The 20860-nt window shown below is 41.1% G+C and overlaps 2 pseudogenes across 1 annotated transcript; both read left to right on the forward strand.

Annotated features, from left to right (window-relative positions):
* Positions 1-1127: 1127 nt before the first annotated feature.
* On the forward strand, positions 1128-12076 carry LOC147429065 (uncharacterized; annotated as a pseudogene).
* On the forward strand, positions 12010-17486 carry LOC147429066 (uncharacterized; annotated as a pseudogene). Its single transcript, XR_015185875.1, has 3 exons — positions 12010-12149; positions 14472-14537; positions 14907-17486. The product of XR_015185875.1 is annotated as an uncharacterized LOC147429066 (transcript).
* The last annotated feature ends 3374 nt before the right edge of the window (positions 17487-20860 follow it).

Below are 20860 nucleotides of genomic sequence, written 5' to 3' on the forward strand. Positions count from 1 at the left end.
TTTGGTCAAACGATTCTTTTGTAACAGTCCAACATAAAGCACATTGTATGTTAAGCGTGAGGGTGATGTACTTCTCATTGTGGTCCTTTATGTAGATGATTTGCTGATCACTGGACCAAATGAGAGACATATTGATGAATTTAAGCCTGATTTGAATGCTACTTTCAAGATGAAAGATTTGGGTTTGTTGCATCATTACTTGAGTATACAATTTAAGTAGCGTGATGGTGGTATTGCCTTGTGTTAGAAAAGTTACATAGAGACATTGCTATGTAAGTTTGGACTTGAGGATTGCAAACCTATTTCCACTTCCATGGAAACAGGTTTGAAACTGAGTCTTCATGATGTTGGTGATCCTGAAGATGTCACTATTTACCAAACTGTTGGATGCCTCATTTATGTATGCAATACGCGGTCGAATATTCAGTTTGCAGTCTCACAGGTCAGCAGATTTATGCATAGCCCAAGGTCTAAGCATTGGCAAGATGTCAAGAGGATTTTCCGCTACTTGAGTGGCACTTTACATCTTGGCTTGTTTTATCCCAAGGGGGAATCATTGCTGCTAGACTTACATGCTTTGTCGGACTCGGATTGGGCTAGTTGTTTTAACACAGAGTGTCCACAAGTGGTTTTTGTTTCATGCTTGGTAGCTCATGCATACCATGGTTGAGCAAGAAGCAACATACTCTGTCCACTTCCAGTTGTGAGCCCGAGTACAGGGCAGTCTTTACAGCTACGGTTGAGTGTGTATGGCTTAGACGCCTTATGACTGATTTTGGTGTTGGATAGGACACTTCCAACACTATCTACACTGATAGTCAGAGCGCATTGGCAGTTGCGAGGAACCCAATTTTTCATGGTCACATAAAGCACATTGAGGTGCATTACCACTATGTCAGGGAGAGGCTCTCAATAGGAGAGATCAGCTTGACTTATGTGCCAACACAGAACAACTTTGCATATCTTTTCACAAAGGCATTGTCTTGTAAGAAGTTTGGGAATTTTTGGAATTTGAGGGGTATTCTGGGAATTTCCACAAACCAGAGGGGTATTTTGGTAATTTTCCCTTTACTTAATGAGATTTTAGATTTTCCCCGAGTCTTGGTGGGAGAGCGATCTTTTTGTAGATGGCCGTCTGCTTCCTGCCGCCGCGGGCATGGCGAGGGAAGAGGTGGTAAGATGCAGCTGCCCTGTGAGCTATGGTGGAGGGAAGAAATGGCGCTTGGACTGCGTGGCAACGCAGTGGTTGTGGGATAGGACACTCGAGGTGGAGACAAGCCCGCAATGGAGACCAAGAGTCTCTCCCTCTTTCCAATTTGTCTGCAGCAAGGTTAGGCCGATTGGAGTCTGTGTGTGTGTGTGTGTGTCTCCTTTTTCCTTTTTCTCTAGCAAGATAGGATCAGAATCTCTCTCTCTCTCTCTCTCTCTCTCTCTCTCTCTCTCTCTCTCTCTCTCTCTCTCTCTCTCTCTCTCTCTCTCTCTCTCTCTCTCTCTCTCTCTCTGTGTGTCCGTTTGTCTACAGGTGACGACGCAGATGCATACACGAAGTCCCTCTATTCGGATGACCGAAGTTTGTTAGTGTGTTGCAACGTCAATGATAGAAGGGCAGGGCGTGCAGAGCAAGGTGGAGGCTCAGGTGGCGTGGGCAGGACAGGTTGTGAATGGGTTTTGCTTCTGTGTTGCAGGGCAGGATAGGGTATGCCAAAAGATTGATGCGCCAAAGAGCACATAGGGTGCTAGGGCTTTCGCGCAATGTAGAGCCAGTAGGCGGGTACCCGGATAAAAATTTCAAGGATAGTGCAACATAAGTTGTTAGCTCTCCATCATCTTCTAAAGAAAAACCATCTCGGAGTTGGTAAAGCTTGAGGTGAGCAAACAAATAGCCACTCAATCTAATGGTCACTTAGCCTTCGCTTCCTCTCCCCAACCCATATTATACTCTCCACATAAGGTCACATAGAGATTGACTATGAGGTTTAGGTTAGGGGGACCTATTGTGGGTAGAGGTTTCAATAATTTTAGAAGAGCTTACAGAGGGTTTCTTGCTCACTAAGTTGGAGAGTATGTACCTACTATCTTCAAAAAATCTCCTTAAAAGGGAATCACAACTGATGCCGATTGATTTTGAAGGGAAAGTGAACTCAAAAGGCAATCTCATGCTCAACGTCGCCATTGTGCACTTGCTGCTAATGGTGTCATCACATCTGGCATGAAGGAGGGGACACGTGAGCAGAGTGAGGAATTGCGACCTAAGAGCAGACTGGACGAGGGTTGGGGGGACTTGAGAGACATTGTTTAATTTTTTATATTAAAATTGTAAGAGCTTCATCAATGATGGCTAGCGCATGCATTCTATTTTTTTGGCCTAGGCTACCGAAGTTTGAATCATGTGAATCCACAAGATTCTCCATAATAAAATATGGAAGCTAGGAGGTAAGTCTGCACCCATGTCTCCTTAATAGGAATCTTTAAAGATCCCTTGGACTTGGGAGATAGGGAAAAGGAAAGGGAGGAATTTTCCTTCCAAATCAATAATGTGATAAGTTATCCGGAGTGTTCAAAGAGTTTTCTTTTGTGGGGGGCGGGGGAGGGATTTTATGCAACAACCACTAGGCCAGCCAACGGGAGGGTGCGCGAGCTGGGAAGGGACAGTTGTCATACAAGCGAATCATATCGTGGCCTTTGCACACGTGACATGAAGTTGCTCGTGGTTCTCTAATTTGTGGAAATTCCCAAAATACCCCTCAAATTTCAAAAATTTCCCAAATATCCCAAATGATTGGTTGTAGTGGGCGCTCGATATCTAACGCAACCAACCTACAACCACGGACGAGTGAGGGCAGTCATGACATAGAAGGCAAGGAGTTGGTGGTGCGACAAGGGCCAAGGCGGAGTAGGGTGTTGCTCTGAGGTAAGCTCAGGGAGCTTTGAAATGAAAAAAAAACCGTGATTTTTTAGGCTAATGTGGCTTTGGCACGAGAGAGAGAGAGAGAGAGAGAGAGAGAGAGAGAGAGAGAGAGAGAGAGAGAGAGAGAGAGAGAGAGAGAGAGAGAGAGAGAGAGAGAGAGAGAGAGAGAGATGATTTCTTTTGCTTGTATCATGTAAAGAGTGAAACAAAGCAGGTCGCCGCATAGAGATTGCATCCTGAGGGAGGAAGAAAGAGACGTATTTTTTTAAAATCCTTGCTTGGAGATGATCCTGTTTGCAATGGCATCGTAGGATTGTGCATGTCGCTCTCTTTGTGGGATGGATTATAGACAATCAGTCTTCTTATGAAAATCTACAAAAAAAAAATTATCTTTGTAGGAATTGATCTTGCAACCAAGGGTATTTTTGAAATTTTGGGAATTTATGACAAAATGTCTCACAACCAAGGGTGGGTGGAATTTTGGAAAATTTGAATGGAATTTTAGAAATTTATGACAAAATGTGGGGGGTATTTGGGGGAAGTTTGACTGTCTCGTATACAAAGAAGAAGAAGCTAAATTGTATTGTAAGTTTTGTTTAAAGTATCCTCATCACCATAGTGCATATTCTAGAGATGGTTCAATTAATTTTAAGGTTAATAACTTAAAAGCTTATTGTCCAACTGATTGCCATGTGAATGCAATGGATGCTTTCTTCTTAGAAGGAAAGGAAGGCATCCAAAATAGCATGAAGAGGGTAGAAAACTTCAAAGATGAGGCTCTCTTTACTCTCTTTGGGGGTCGCCTATCATATGGCAAAGAAAAATTATGCATTTTATGGATTACTGACATGATTTCTCTTTTGCAAGATTGTCGTCCCATATTCCTTGTGCAATGATGACAATGCTTGTGTGAAGATGGTTTATTGTATTGGTAAGTGTCTCATGAACTCCACTTTGAAAAAAATGTCTCAAAGTCCTTTCTTTTGTGTCTTGATTGATGAGTCGAATGATATTAGTAAGCATGGACACTTAATTATCTATTGGTCCTATCTCATTGATGATTGTGTTCCCACCTATAGCTTTTATGGCATAGTTCGTGTAAGTGATGGAACTACCAAGTCTATCTTTAATGCTGTTCTTGATGAGTTGAAAAAAAATGATTTTGATCTTTCAAAGCTGATCGCTTTTGGTTCTGATGGGTGTTCAATCATGATAGGGTCACAGAATGGTTTTTCAACGCTTTTTAAAAAGCATGTACATCTATTCATTTTGTTGCTCATAGGACAGCTTTGGCTGTCTCTTCTGTTGCAAAGAATTCAGATATTGCAATAACATTAGAGAAGCTTGTTAATTCGATCGCCACACATTTCAATCACTCTAACAAGAGGCTTGCCGAGTTAAGGATCACTAAGGAGGATTTGGCGTGCCCGATCTTGAGATTAGAACACACATTTGATGGCAGGTGCCTAAGTCGTGCATCTCCAATAGGCAAGGTATGTTCTTCTCTTGATGCCATTATGATGGAGACAAAAGAAAAAGCTCCAACTCTTTTTACTAATCTTTGAAAGTTTGAAAACATTTATTGTCTTTCTTCTTAGCAAACATTTTGAAAGGTATGTCTTTAGTTAGTAAGTTATTTCAAAAAGAGTTTGTAGATGTTGCCACCGTGTCTGTGATCATTCAAAAAGAGATCAATTTAATTCAGCAGTATTATATTGATCCTCCTGATGTTGATGAGAATGAACTTATTCTTGATACAAGTGGTTACATTTTTTTGCGAGAATATGGGCCAGAGAAAGGTTTTTTGTTTTACCTACGAGGAGCTATTATTGGCAAAAAGTTTTTTGATATCGAGATAGAGAGAGATATCTTTGGCATGGATCTAATGCGTGCTTTAGAGTTTCAGGTTTCTTTTTCGAAGAAGGTTATCACCTCTCTTCAAGAACGGTTTGTTGACAATTTCATTTTGAGTGAGCTAGGTGTTTTAGTTCCAGCACAACATCCAATATTAGAGAAAGCTTTACGAGATTATGGTAAGTCAGAGGCAAAAGAAATAGCTTCCTTTTATGGTAAAATGAAGTCTTTGGAGATTATAAATTCTACTGCTTTGATCGCGCTGAGGATGATTTATTAGAGAATTTCGTAGTTTCAAGCAACATGCTGCTATTAGTTGGGTACGTTTTAGTCTTCTAGATGTTGTAGCTGCAATCGGTTGCAATGCAAAATGGAGAGACTCGTATCCAAATAATTTTACTGTTTGTCAGATTGCTTTAGTGCAATGCTTTTCTAATGCTATATGTGAGAGAGGATTTAGCGCACGGACAAGGATTAAGACAAAATTGCGAAACAATATGGAGTTACAATCCTTGGATGCACTTTTGAAGATCAACATAAAGGTCCTTCAAAGTTGACTGAAACAGAGTTGGAGGAGAGCATTGTGTTATGGGGTGCTAAGGCACATCGATATCTCTTCACGTCACAAGGTATATGCAGCTTGATTCTACAATAAACAAGGTATGCCTATCTACTGCTTTTATTTGTTACTTTTGATTGTTCTTTTTCATCTACCTTACTAATTTTGAAAGGGGAGAAGAGGAGTAAATCCAATCTTCCATTGGTCTTGGCTGAGAGGATTTACTTCTCTTCTCTCCCAAGAGAGCCTGGCGTAGCCATCAAAGTCGATGGTAATGGGATTCGATCCCCCTACTCTCTCATTTAGCCAATTACTTTAATTTCTACTTTATGCTTTTATAAACGTCTCTTTGCAGAGTCTATCAGTTTGAGGAAACAACAAATATGAATCTCAATTTTCTACCAAAAAGGTCAAATTCAAGCTTTTTCTGTTGGAATCAGGGTTGCAGAGAAACACACACAGCTTGGAGAAGACGAATGAAGCTCAAGGAACACAATAGAGAGTGTGTTACTTAGTGTGCAATGGAAAGATAGATAGCCCTAGAGTGATGGGCGTATATACAATGCACGGGGGAAAAAACCTCCTAAAGAGGGAAAAAATGCCCCGGCAGTCCTAGTGTGTTCACACACATCACTACCACATGTATATGGTAACAAATCCCCCCTGGAGTGATGCGGTGAACGAGAGCTGGCACATGAGTAAAGGGAAGTGCCATGCCCTGAGGACAGGATCAGTCCACAAAGGGGAGTAAGCCCAAAGCTTTGTGGAAAACTTTAAGCTTCTCACGAGACAATGCCTTTGTGAAAAGATCTGCAAGGTTGTCCTGTGTTGGCACATAAGCCAAGCTGATCTCTCGGGCTGAGAGCCTCTCCCTGACATAGTGGTAATGCACCTCAATGTGCTTTGTGCGAGCATGAAAAACTGTGTTCCTCGCAACTGCCAATGCGCTCTGACTGTCAGTGTAGATAGTGTTGGCAGTGTCTTGTCCAACACCCAAATCAGCCGTAAGGCGTCTGAGCCATATACACTCAACCGTAGCTGTGAAGACTGCCCTGTACTCAGTCTCACAAATCGAAGTGGCCATAGTAGGTTGCTTCTTGCTCAACCATGATATACATGAACTGCCAAACATGAAACAAAAACCACTTGTGGACACTCTCGTGTCAAAACAACCAGCCCAATCTGAGTCCGAAAAATCATGTAAGTCTGGCGGCAATGATCCCCCCTTGGGATAAAACAAGCCAAGATGTAAAGTGCCACTAAGGTAGCGGAAAATCCTCTTGACAACCTGCCAATGCTTAGACCCTAGGCTATGCATAAATTTGCTGACCTGTGAGACTGCAAACTGAATATCTGGCCTCGTGTTGCATACATAAATGAGGCAGCCAACAGCAGTTTGGTAAAGAGTGACATCAGCAGGATCACCAGCATCATGTAGACTCAACTTCAAACCTGTTTCCATGGGAGTGGCAATAGGTTTGCAATCCTCAAGTCCAAACTCACATAGCAATGTCTCTATGTAACTTTTCTGACACAAGGCAATACCACCATCACACTGCTTAAATTGTATACCCAAATAATGATGCAATAGCCCCAAATCTTTCATCTTGAAAGTAGCATTCAAATCAGCCTTAAATTCAGCAATATGTCTCTCATTTGGTCCAGTGATCAGCAAATCATCAACATAAAGAACCACGATGAGAAATACATCACCCTCAGGCTTTACATACAATGTGCATTCTGTTGGACTGTTACGAAATCCTTGTTTGACCAAATGAGTGTCAGCTTTCTCATACCAAGCACGAGGAGATTGCTTCAACCCATACAAAGCCTTGTTACATTTGCACACTTTGTCCTCTTGTCCTTTTATGACAAAACCGCGAGGCTACGTTACATAAACTTCCTCAAATATTAACAATGTCTGATTGATGTACATCCCAACCAAAATGAGCTGCCAATGCACATAGAAAATGCACAGTAGTCATACGACAAGTGGGAGCAAAAGTCTCTTCATAATCTATGCCTTTTTGTTGTGCATAACCCTTTGCAACAATTCGAGCCTTATGGCGATCAATCTCACCATCCGGCTTGCGTTTCAACTTGTAAACCCACTTCGTACCAATGGCCTTTTTGCCAGGAGGCAAATCACATAAAGTCCATGTGTCATTTTCTATAAGTGCATCATACTCTGATTGCATGGCAGCCATCCAATTTTCTGAATTCTGTGCTTCATCAAAAGACAGAGGCTCCTCAACATCATGTAAGCTAGACACAACCAAAGCATAACAATCTGATGCATAAGATGCATGGCGAGAGCCTGAACGAGTACGACTAGACAAAGGTGCATCCAATTTACTGTCACTCAAAGTGTGCACCAGCCATTTTGGCATACCTCTAGCCTGCTCATTTTCAGCCCTTTCCTCATCAAGTACATCATGTACATCTGCATCAGTAATAGGTTGATCTAAAACATTTTCAGAAACCCCCATAGGCTGTACATTTGCCTCATTGGAACTTACATTCATATTTCCACCACTGAAAAGAGGCAACAAAGTGTCATAAATGTCCTGTGAGCTTACATTACTGTCTCTAGTACATGTCAGCAAGGGTTGAACAGAATCTTCCACAAACACTACATCCCGAGAAACCAGAATACGTTTTGTTTGCAGATGATACAACCTGTAACCTTTGCTTTCAGCACTATAACCAACAAAAATACATTTGACAGCCTTATCATCCAATTTTCTGTGCTACACTTGTGGCACCAAAGCATATGCCAAACAACCAAAAACACGCATGTGCTCAATAGAAGGTTTTCTATCATGCCATGCTTCATATGGAGTAATAGACTGCAAAGGTTTCGTAGGACACCTGTTAAGTACATAAGTGGCACACATGATGGCCTCAAGCCAAAAAGAATGTAGTAAAGCTTGACTTTTGACCATACATCGTGCCATTTCCGTCAGTGACCTGTTTTTCCTCTCAGCAACACCATTTTGCTGAGGTGTATAAGGAACTGTACATTGGTGTTTTATCCCACGACTAGCCAGAAATGCATTAAATTCATGAGACATATACTCCCCCCCCTCGATCTGAACGGAGGGTGCCCATAGTACATTTCGAGACATTTTCAGCCATAGCCAGAAATTGTTTGAAGCACATAAAGACTTCGGACTTCGCTTTAAGAGGAGATACCCATGCATGCCTGGAGTAATCATCAATGAAAGTCACGAAGTATAGGTAATTGCCCAAGGACGGAGTTTGCATGGGCCCACAAACATCACTATGCACAAGCTGCAACCTGCATGTGGCCCGAACTGAACCATCCTTTGGAAACTTAGAACGCTGCATCTTACCCAAAATACAGCCTTCACAAACATGTTTGACAGGTGCTTCAAGAGGTGGCAAAGAAGCAACCATATCAGATTTCTGCAAACACAACAAACTAGCAAAATTCAGATGACCAAAACGTGCATGCCAAAGTTTTGCATCTGAAATGGCCCTTGAATCTGCAACAGCATTTGCAAAATTTTGTCCACACTTTTCATACAAAGTGAGCTTATACAGCCCACGACACAAAAGCCCAGATGCAACAATTTCATCACCAAAAATGAGATCATGAACTGTACATCTGTCATCCACAAATTTGACTACAAGTCCAAGTCTAGCAAGTGCGAATACAGACAAGAGATTCTTCTTGATCCCAGGTACATAAAGTGCATCAACAAGTGTGAAGGAACTGCCATTAGCAGCAGTGAGCACAATCTTTCCAACTCCTTGAACTGGATAAGAGGCGTTGTTGGCACAAGTGACTGAATTCCCATGAGGGACAAACTCGAGAGAGGTAAACAATTCACGATGTGAGGTAATGTGCTTTGTAGCACCACTGTCGAAATACCACACATGTGAATCTGCAGCAACTGACAAGCATGCATCATGGACAATAGGATTGTAAGTGCACTCTGCGCTAAAAGCCCATTCTGCATCAACATCAGCAACACAGTCTCCTTTCACAGAATACTCAACAATGGCTGCATTTGTAGTGGAACCAGCATTTGCAGTGGAACCACCCTCTTTCTTCTTAGCCTCTTTGGCCTTCAACTTAGGACACGACTTGATCAAGTGATCATTGGCTTTACAATAATGGCAACGCATCTTCTTTTTGCCCTTATCACCAGAATTGCCAGACGAAGTACTGCCAGCAGAAGCATTAGGAACATAATTTTTGCCACTCGCAGTAGAACCATAAGAAGTGGCTGCATTACTGTTACCACCCGTTCTTTGAGAAGCAATAAAAGCCTGTTCAACTGCACGCTGCCTAGTCCTGTTTTTTCTAGAAAGTGACTCTTGCAACAGCAATGTGCATAATGCATCAAACTTGACAACTTCAGGATTTCCTTGGGTCATCAGTCTCCAAGTACTAGCAAAAGTCTGGTAGGAATCTGGTAAGGCATCAAGAACAGTCTGCACAAGGGAACTGTCTGAAATGACTTCACCTGCAGAAATAAGCTGCTCATTGATATCCTTGACACTAGCAAGGAAAGTGTCCATATCATCTTCCTCATGCATAATCTTCGACTCCAGCTCTTTACGCAGTAAAGCAATTTTAGCCTCATTGCGGCTTGCATAAAGACCTGCTAAAATATCCCAAGCCTGTTTTGCAGATTTTGCTGAACGGATGTGAGGAACAATGGTGCGGTTCACAGACAACGCAATCAATGCATGAGCCTGCACATCCTTAACATCCCAACGAGCTTGTTCTGCAGTAGGCAAAACAGCTCTAACAACTGCAATCCTTGCAGCAAGACCTACAACATCCTCAACATCGCCTACATCCTCAGAACCAGGACGTACATCAATGCTCTGCACAATGTTCCAGACACCCTTTGACACAAGAACATGTTGCATCATATAAGCCCACATAGGGTAGTTGTCCCTATCCAACCTGTCCTCAGCAGCAAACATCTTGAACACATCTGTGTTGTTGTTGTCAGCCATGATAAATGCTGCACCTGATGTGAAAACTGCCCGAAAATAGGAGAAATGGAGCGGGAACAACTTGTGCTATATAGCACAAACCGTAGAAGACTATAAGGCACCTGTTATGCAAAAAATGGCACTGATAGAAATTTTGCACAAAATGACAAAATAGCCTGTGCAGTACTGCCTGTAGTGGAAACGGAGGCCGAAATGAGCCCAAATCAAAATTCTGAGCAGACCGAGCTCTCCGAGCCTGCCCAAAAAATTTGTCGACCTGCGAATGCTCGCCAAAGCTCACTGAAATCGGAGAAAGTGAGCAGGCGTGTGCTGGAGCAGCTGGCGACTAAGCCCGGGAGGATGTGACCTGCTCTGATACCAATTGTTGGAATTAGGGTTGCAGAGAAACACACACATCTTGGAGAAGACGAAGGAAGCTCAAGGCACCCAATAGAGAGTGTGTTACTTAGTGTGCAATGGAAAGATAGATAGCCCTAGAGTGATGGGCGTATATACAATGCACGGGGGAAAAAACCTCCTAAAGAGGGAAAAAATGCCCCGGCGGTCCTAGTGTGTTCACACACATCACTACCACATGTATATGGTAACATTTTCAATGTCTATGATGATGTGAGATTGCATGACAATGAATATACAACTTATTATTCTTACGAGTATCTCTTATGTTTTAAATTTGCAATTTTATAGCATTTTATCAAAGTCGACTGTCGAGAGACACTATAGACATCTCCGCTTGGCTCAAAACTACGACAAATTATCTTTGTTCTTCATTGTTGTGTCGCCTGTAACTCTTTGATAGTTTTTTTGAGCTTTTCAAGTCTAAACTAGTTTTAAACATTGAGTTGTAATAATGAGTAAACCAAGTTTGGACTGTGGATGTGAACCTTGAAGGAGAAACATTAAAATTTAGCTCTAATATAGAAGATAAAGTAATTGGCTTTTGTTTACAACAAAAATCTTTGAAAACTCGTTGAAATGGAAAAAAATCCGACTCATTTGGGTTAGAAAAGGATTCAGCTCTTTCAAATTCGGCGAAGCCGGTTTGGGTCAGGTTGAGGGGAATATTTTACTTATGGGAAAATTACCAAAATATCCCTCTAATGTGTGGAAATTCCCAAACTACCCCTCCAATTTCAAAAATTCTCCAAATACCCTTTATATATTGTCATTAATTCCCAAAATGCTCTTCAAATTTTTCAAAATTCCCAAAATACCCCTGGTTGTGAGAGTAAGATTCTCCAAAGATAAAAAAATTTGTAGCTTTTCATAACAAGACTGATTGTCTATCAATACAAGATAGTAAAACTAGAATTTGAGCTAGTTATGTAGGCTTTGGAGATAAATTGCTTCATTATTTTTAAACAGAATTGTCTTTTTTTGGGAGGTAATTTGTGACAAATTAAATGCTAAGCATTCAAAAATGGATCTTCATTGTCAAAAAAGAATAAAAAATAAGGAATCGTGAACAATCCAACTAAAATAGATAGAAGGGTATTTTGGGAATTTTTGGAATTTGAGGGGTATTCTGGGAATTTCCACAAACCAGAGGGGTATTTTGGTAATTTTCCCTTTACTTAATGTGATTTTATATTTTCCCCGAGCCCTGGTGGGAGAGCGATCTTTTTGCAGATGGCCGTCTGCTTCCTGCCCGCGGGTATGGCGAGGGAAGAGGTGGTAAGATGCAGCTGCCCCGTGAGCTATGGTGGAGGGAAGAAATTGCGCTTGGAGTGCGTGGCAAGGCAGTGGTTGTGGGATAGGACACTCGAGGTGGAGGCAAGCCCGCAATGGAGACGAAGAGTCTCTCCCTCTTTCCGATTTGTCCGCAGCAAGGTTGGAGTCTCTCTCTCTCTCTCTCGCTCTGTTTCTCTGTGTCTCCTTTTTCCTTTTTCTCTAGCAAGATAGGATCAGAATCTCTCTCTCTCCCTCCCCCCGTCCGTTTGTCTACAAGTGACGACGCAGATGCAGACACGAAGTCCCTCTATTCGGATGACGGAAGTTTGTTAGTGTGTTGCAACGTCAATGATAGAAGGGCAGGGCGTGCAAAGCAAGGTGGAGGCTCGGGTGGCGTGGGCAGGACAGGTTGTGAATGGGTTTTGCTTCTGTGTTGCAGGGCAGGATAGGGTATGCCAAAAGATCGACGCGCCAAAGAGCACACAAGGTGCCAGGGCTTTGGCGCAAAGTAGAGCCACTAGGCGGGTACCCGCATAAAAATGTTAAGGATAGTGCAACAGAATTTGTTAGCTCTCCCTCATCTTTCTAAAGAGAAACCATCTCGGAGTTGTAAAGCTTGAGGTGAGCAAACAAATAGCCACTCAATCCAAGGGTCACTTAGCCTTCGCTTCCTCTCCCCAACCCATATTATACTCTCCACATAAGGTCACATAGAGATTGACTATGAGGTTTAGGTTAGGGGGACCTATTGTGGGTAGAGGTGCCGCGGGTGGAGGTTTAAATAATTTTAGAAGAGCTTACAGAGGGTTTCTTGCTCACTAAGTTGGGGAGTATGTCCCTACGATCTTCAAAAAATCTCCTTAAAAGGGAATCACAACTGATGCCGATTGATTTTGAAGGGAAAGTGAACTCAAAAGGCAATCTCATGCTCAACGTCGCCATTGTGCACTTGCTGCTAATGGTGTCATCACATCTGGCATGAAGGAGGGGACACGTGAGCAGAGTGAGGAATTGCGACCTAAGAGCAGACTGGACGAGGGTTGGGGGGACTTGAGAGACATGGTTTAATTTTTTATATTAACATTGTGAGCGCTTCATCAACGATGGCTAGCGCATGCATTCTATTTTTTTGGCCTAGGCTACCGAAGTTTGAATCATGTGAATCCACAAGATTCTCCATAATAAAATATGGAAGCTAGGAGGTAGGTCTGTACCCATGTCTCCTTAATAGGAATCTTTAAAGATCCCTTGGACTTGGGAGATAGGGAAAAGGAAAGGAAAGACTTCTCCTTCCAAATCAATAATGTGATAAGTTATCCGGAGTGTTCAAAGAGTTTTCTTTTGTGGGGGGCGGGGGAGGGATTTTATGCAACAACCACTAGGCCAGCCAACGGGAGGGTGCGCGAGCTGGGAAGGGACAGTTGTCATACAAGCGAATCATATCGTGGCCTTTGCACACGTGACATGAAGTTGCTCGTGGTTCTCTAATTTGTGGAAATTTCCAAAATACCCCTCAAATTTCAAAAATTTTCCAAATATCCCAAATGATTGGTTGTAGTGGGCGCTCGATATCTAACGCAACCAACCTACAACCACGGACGAGTGAGGGCAGTCATGACATAGAAGGCAAGGAGTTGGTGGTGCGACAAGGGCCAAGGCGGAGTAGGGTGTTGCTCTGAGGTGAGCTCAGGGAGCTTTGAAATGAAAAAAAAACCGTGATTTTTTAGGCTAATGTGGCTTTGGCACGAGAGAGAGAGAGAGAGAGAGAGAGAGAGAGAGAGAGAGAGAGGATTTCTTTTGCTAGTATCATGTCAAGAGTGAAACAAAGCAGGTCGCCGCATAGAGATTGCATCCCGAGGGAGGAAGAAAGAGACATATTTTTTTAAAATCCCTACTTGGAGATGATCGTGTGTGCAATGGCATTGTAGGATTGTGCATGTCGCTCTCTTTGTGTGGTGGCTGATAGACAATCAGTCTTCTTATGAAAATCTACAAAAAAAAAAATCTTTGTAGGAATTGATCTTGAAACCAAGGGTATTTTTGAAATTTTGGGAATTTATGACAAAATGTCTCACAACCAAGGGTGGGTGGAATTTTGGAAAATTTGAATGGCATTTTAGAAATTTATGACAAAATGTGGGGGGTATTTGGGGGAAGTTTGACTGTCTCGTATACAAAGAAGAAGAAGCTAAATTGTATTGTAAGTTTTGTTTAAAGTATCCTCATCACCATAGTGCATATTCTAGAGATGGTTCAATTAATTTTAAGGTTAATAACTTAAAAGCTCATTGTCGAACCGATCGCCATGTGAATGCAATGGATGCTTTCTTCTTAGAAGGAAAGGAAGGCATCCAAAATAGCATGAAGAGGGCAGAAAACTTCAAAGATGAGGCTCTCTTTACTCTCTTTAGGGTCGCCTATCATATGGCAAAGAAAAATTATGCATTTTATGGATTACTGACATGATTTCTCTTTTGCAAGATTGTCGAGTATCATATTCCTTGAACAATGATGACAATGCTTGTGTGAAGATGGTTTCTTGTATTGGTAAGTACCTCCTGAACTCCACTTTGAAAAAAGTGTCTCGAAGTCTTTTCTTTTGTGTCTTGATTGATGAGTCGAATGATATTAGTAAGCATGGACACTTCATTATCTATTTGTCCTATCTCATTGATGATTGCATTCCCACTTATAGCTTTTATGGCATAGTTCGTGTAATTGATGGAACTGCCAAGTCTATCTTTAATGCTGTTCTTGATGAGTTGAAAAAAAATGATTTTGATCTTTCAAAGCTGATCGCTTTTGGTTCTGATGGGTGTTCAACCATGATAGGGTCACAGAATGGTGTTTCAACGCTTTTTAAAAAGCATGTACATCTATTTCTAACATCTATTCATTTTGTTGCTCATATGACAGCTTTGGCTGTCTATTCTGTTGCAAAGAATTCAAATATTGCAATAACATTAGAGAAGCTTGTTAATTCGATCGCCACACATTTTAATCACTCTAACAAGAGGCTTGCCGAGTTAAGGATCACTAAGGAGGATTTGGCGTGCGCGATCTTGAGATTAGAACACACATTTGATGTCAGGTGCCTAAGTCGTGCATCTCCAATAGGCAAGGTATGTTCTTCTCTTGATGCCATTATGATGGAGACAAAAAAAAAAGCTCCAACTCTTTTTACTGATCTTTCAAAGTTTGAAAACATTTATTGTCTTTCTTCTTAGCAGACATTTTGAAAGGTATGTCTGTAGTTAGTAAGTTATTTCAAAAAGAGTTTGTAGATGTTGCCACCGTGTCTGTGATTATTCAAAAAGAGATGAATTTAACTCAGCAGTATTATATTGATCCTCCTGATGTTGATGAGAATGAACTTATTCTTGATACAAGTGGTTACATTTTTTTGCGAGAATATGGGCGAGAGAAAGGTTTTTTGTTTTACCTACGAGGAGCTATTATTGGCAAAAAGTTTTTTGATATCGAGATAGAGAGAGATATCTTTGGCATGGATCTAATGCGTGCTTTAGAGTTTCAGGTTTCTTTTTCGAAGAAGGTTATCACCTCTCTTCAAGAACGGTTTGTTGACAATTTCATTTTGAGTGAGCTAGGTGTTTTAGTTCCAGCACAACATCCAATATTAGAGAAAGATTTACGAGATTATGGTAAGTCAGAGGCAAAAGAAATAGCTTCCTTTTATGGTAAAATGAAGTCTTTGGAGATTATAAATTCTACTGCTTTGATCGCGCTGAGGATGATTTTATTAGAGAATTTCGTAGTTTCAAGCAACATGCTGTTATTAGTTGGGTACGTTTTAGTCTTCTAGATGTTGCAGCTGCAATCGCTTGCAATGCAAAATGGAGAGACTCGTATCCAAATAATTTTATTGTTTGTCAGATTGCTTTAGTGCAATGCTTTTCTAATGCTATATGTGAGAGAGGATTTAACGCACGAACAAGGATTAAAACAAAATTGCGAAACAATATGGAGTTACAATCCTTGGATGCACTTTTGAAGATCAACATAAAGGTCCTTCAAAGTTGACTGAAACAGAGTTGGAGGAGAGCATTGTGTTATGGGGTGCTAAGGCACATCGATATCTCTTCACGTCACAAGGTATATGCAGCTTGATTCTACAATAAACAAGGTATGTCTATCTACTGCTTTTATTTGTTACTTTTGATTGTTCTTTTTCATCTACCTTACTAATTTTGAAAGGGGAGAAGAGGAGTAAATCCAATCTTCCATTGGTCTTGGCTGAGAGGATTTACTTCTCTTCTCTCCCAAGAGAGCCTGGCGTAGCCATCAAAGTCGATGGTAATGGGATTCGATCCCCCTACTCTCTCATTTAGCCAATTACTTTAATTTCTACTTTATGCTTTTATAAACGTCTCTTTGCAGAGTCTATCAGTTTAAGGAAACAACAAATATGAATCTCAATTTTCTACCAAAAAGGTCAAATTGAAGCTTTTTCAATGTCTATGATGATGTGAGATTGCATGACAATGAATATGCAACTTATTATTCTTACGACTATCTCTTATGTTTTAAATTTGCAATTTTATAGCATTTTATCAAAGTCGCTGTCGAGAGCCACTATAGACATCTCCGATTGGCTCAAAACTGCGACAAATTATCTTTGTTCTTCATTGTTGTGTCGCCTGTAACTCTTTGATAGTTTTTTTGAGCTTTTCAACTCTAGCTATAAACTAGTTTTAAACATTGAGTTGTAGTAATGAGTAAACCAAGTTTGGACTGTGGATGTAAACCTTGAAGGAGAAGCATTAAAACTTAGCTCTAATATAGAAGATACAGTAATTGGCTTTTGTTTACAACAAAAATCTTTGAAAACTCGTTGAAATGGAAAAAAATCTGACTCATTTGGATTAGAAAAGGATTCAACTCTTTCAAATTCGGTGAAGCCGGTTTGGGTCAGGGTTGAGGGGGATAATTTACTTATGGGAAAATTACCAAAATATCCCTCTAATTTGTGGAAATTCCCAAACTACCTCTCAAATTTCAAAAATTCCCCAAATACCCTTTATATTTTGTCATTAATTCCCAAAATGCTCTTCAAATTTTCAAAATTCCCAAAATATCCCTGGTTGTGAGAGTAAAATTATCCAAAGATAAAAAAAATTATAGCTTTTCATAACAAGACTGATTGTCTATTAATACAAGATAGTAAAACTAGAATTTGAGCTGGTTATGTAGGCTTTGGAGATGAATTGCTTCATTATTTTTATACAGAATTGTCTTTTCTTGGGAGGTAATTTGTGACAAATTAAATGCTAAGCATTCAAAAATGGATCTCCATTGTCAAAAAAGAATAAAAATTAGGGAATCGTGAACAATCGAAGTAAAATAGATACAAGGGTATTTTGGGAATTTTTGGAATTTGAGGGGTATTCTGAGAATTTCCACAAATCAGAGGGGTATTTTGGTAATTTTCCCTTTACTTAATGAGATTTTAGATTTTCCCGAGCCCTGGTTGGAGAGCGATCTTTTTGCAGATGGTCGTCTGCTTCCTGCGGGCATGGCGAGGGAAGAGGTGGTAAGATGCAGCTGCCCTGTGCTCGAGCTATGGTGGAGGGAAGAAATTGCGCTTGGAGTGCGTGGCAAGGCAGTGGTTGTGGGATAGGACACTCGAGGTGGAGGCAAGCCCACAATGGAGCCCAAGAGTCTCTCCCTCTTTCCGATTTGTCCGCAGCAAGGTTGGAGTCTCTCTCTCTATCTCTCTCTATCTCTCTCTCTCTCTCTGTGTCTCCTTTTTTCTTTTTCTCTAGCAAGATAGTATCAGAATCTCTCTCTCTCTCTCTCTCTCTCTCTCTCTCTCTCTCTCTCTCTCTCTCCGTTTGTCTACAGGTGACGACGCAGATGCAGACACGGAGTCCCTCTATTCGGATGACGGAAGTTTGTTAGTGTGTTGCAACGTCAATGATAGAAGGGCAAGGCGTGCAGAGCAAGGTGGAGGCTCGGGTGGCGTGGGCAGGACAGGTTGTGAATGGGTTTTGCTTCTGTGTTGCAGGGCAGGATAGGGCATGCCAAAAGATCGACGCGCCAAAGAGCACATAGGGTGCTAGGGCTTTGGCGCAAAGTAGAGCCAGTAGACGGGTACCCGGATAAAAATTTGAAGGATAGTGCAACAGAATTTGTTAGCTAATGGTAGGCTATATGAATGTGAAGAGTTGGCCTTAGTGAAATGGGATCTAACGCCACAATCAATTTAGGACGTCGACATTAATTCGACGTCATAGATCTTGTCTCGAGTTCACTTTTCCATGTTGTGATGTGTTTTCACAAGTGGGATGTCTAGAGGGGTTGGTTTCCATGCTAACTTTTTTAGTGTTTTCTTATAAATGTAGATTTATGTGAAAATGCTTCCTTTAGAACACAGAGGAGAGAGCTTTCATAAAGGAGATTATTTTTCTTTTTTTATATTTTGAGTGACTCTAGAACGACATAGTAATATTTGCTACAAAAACTCTCTCTCTCTCTCTCTCTCTCTCTCTCTCTCTCTCTCTCTCTCTCCTTCCTTATATCACGTAGAACATTTGTCTCAATCAAATATTCACAAGTCGACATACCATCTCTTTCAAAACACAATTTTTACTTGCTCAATGCGAATCTCTTCATATGTTACAACCATTGTATTCTTTTATTCGACACCATTGCGATTGAAATAAAGTAATTACATGTCTAGTACATCTACGCTAAGTAATTTCTTGAATTTCTCAAAAACGAAATACAATTTAAAGAATTTACAACAAGGGCCACGACATTCTTGGGGTACAAATAATAGACTTCACTCTTTGACTAAGTGGTATGACAACAATTGAACACTCGAAGCAGATCCTCATTTGTTAACTTGCTTTAATGGATAAACATGTTATGATTCACATCCAAACCAAAGTAGCGAAGGAAGATAAAGTAAATATACTTGCAAGCTATGTACAGTTTTCTCTTTGCCATGCGTTCTACCGTAGTCTCCACATGTACACATCAGGCTACTTGCAATATGTACTTCGTACATATTGCCTTGACTTGTAAAGTGCTTGTCTTAACTACGGGTTTTTCATGCAAATTTGTCTTCACAACAGTATGATGTACAATTTGAGCTTCCATGGTAATTGTTGAGTCAATTTGCTTGGAGGCTTGAATCAAAACACGTGACCGATAACGCACATTGTTTTCTTCCTTAACTGCAACCTTCTTTATTGTGAACCCTCCAAACTCCAAATTCTGAAACTTAGACTCAGTCAAGTTTTTACCTATTCCACCGGCCATATACTAGGCACTCTAGTCGGGCATTTAGTGATTGTGTTACAAATCTTCCATGTGTGATCCACACTATCATTGCAAAACCACATGAATTGAGCCTTTGAACCCTTACCATGCACAATATCTATCCCACTTTCCCAAGTTTTGATACGCCAAAAGGAGGGTGCAACAACGCTTGTATCAGTTTTTTTAATGTTTTTTTACATTTCAGACCGTAGATCCTAACCACCCTTGGCATTGAACCCAACTATCCTTTGGTATACAATGAATTTTCACATTGTCTTGTGGATGTTGGTCTCCTCGACCACAAGTCCAACCTCTTGTTCATTGCCTTCCTAATAGACCACCCTGTCAGTTGCACCTCAATTACATGGAATGTTCTATGGTAGATCGAAACTCGGGTCGATGCAAAGCATTTTCTTCTTCATAGATCACATGTCCTGTCTGTCTTGCAACAATTGTTATTGTGGGTGCTCTTCCTTGCTCTGGCTGACGAGCCAACTTTTTAACAGACTGTCTAGTCCCATGATTCCTCCCCTCCACCATGAAAGCAAGCATTGTTATGCTTTGGAGTAAAGATTTTGAGAGATCATACACGCAAGCATCATACAAGCTCAGATTTCTTTGTTGCCCTCGCCTAGTAACCAACTTGTGTGCTTTGTCTTTGCCAAGTTTGTTGTAGGAATGATTGACAAATCATCTACTTTCTGCAACACATTGGTTTTTAGTGACAATACACACTCCCTTCAATGAACCCTATCCAAAATGTGACTTATGGATTGGTAATGTTTACCGCATCAAAGTGTTTTCTCCAATGAGGGTACCGTACATGCCACCAACTTAGCAAACAACCCATTTGCGACAGATTATTGTCTGACATTTTTCTAGATGCCCACCAAGCTCATATATTTATGTACAAGCGAGTCGAAGAAAAGAATTCCGCAGGATCTTATACACGTGCTGCCATCGTTGTCCATCCCACAACTCTCCACACATGATCAAACTTCAAACCCAACTTCTTCACAAGTCTCCATTCCCATCTTGTCGCATTCTATTGACTATCTCAATATCAGATCCTGGACCGTTGATCGACATTTTGAACACATAGCACCTTTTATTTGGATTTGTGCATTGTCCTAAAATTAACATGCCATGAAAAACTTATACCTGTTGGGAAAAGGAGCTATGGGGGATCAAAACGGTGAGGATCCATGGCGGGAAAGAGAGAAAGCAGAGATTCGACACCAGTAAGCAGGGAAAAGACACACGCTTCTTTTTAACTGATAGATTGCTTGTAAAATTAACCCTACATATAAAGGCAATTTGCCATGCACCACTTGACTTGCCACTGAACCTACCTACATGTGATAAGCAGTGTTCCCATAGGGTAGACGCACAAGGGATTGCATACCCAACAAACCCCCCGTCAAGCCCAAACCACTAACAATGGACTCGAGACAGATAGACCATGGCAGAGTTCATTCACCTGAAACCATGAGTAGAAGTCGCCACCTTGACTATAGCATAGGTGTGTGTGTACTTCCCTCAAACAACCATCAGAGTGAGACATGACCGAAACAACAAAGGGGTGG

Source organism: Adiantum capillus-veneris, chromosome 22 (genome assembly GCF_014529385.1).
Source record: "Adiantum capillus-veneris isolate H3 chromosome 22, ASM1452938v2, whole genome shotgun sequence".
Taxonomy (NCBI): Eukaryota; Viridiplantae; Streptophyta; class Polypodiopsida; order Polypodiales; family Pteridaceae; genus Adiantum; species Adiantum capillus-veneris.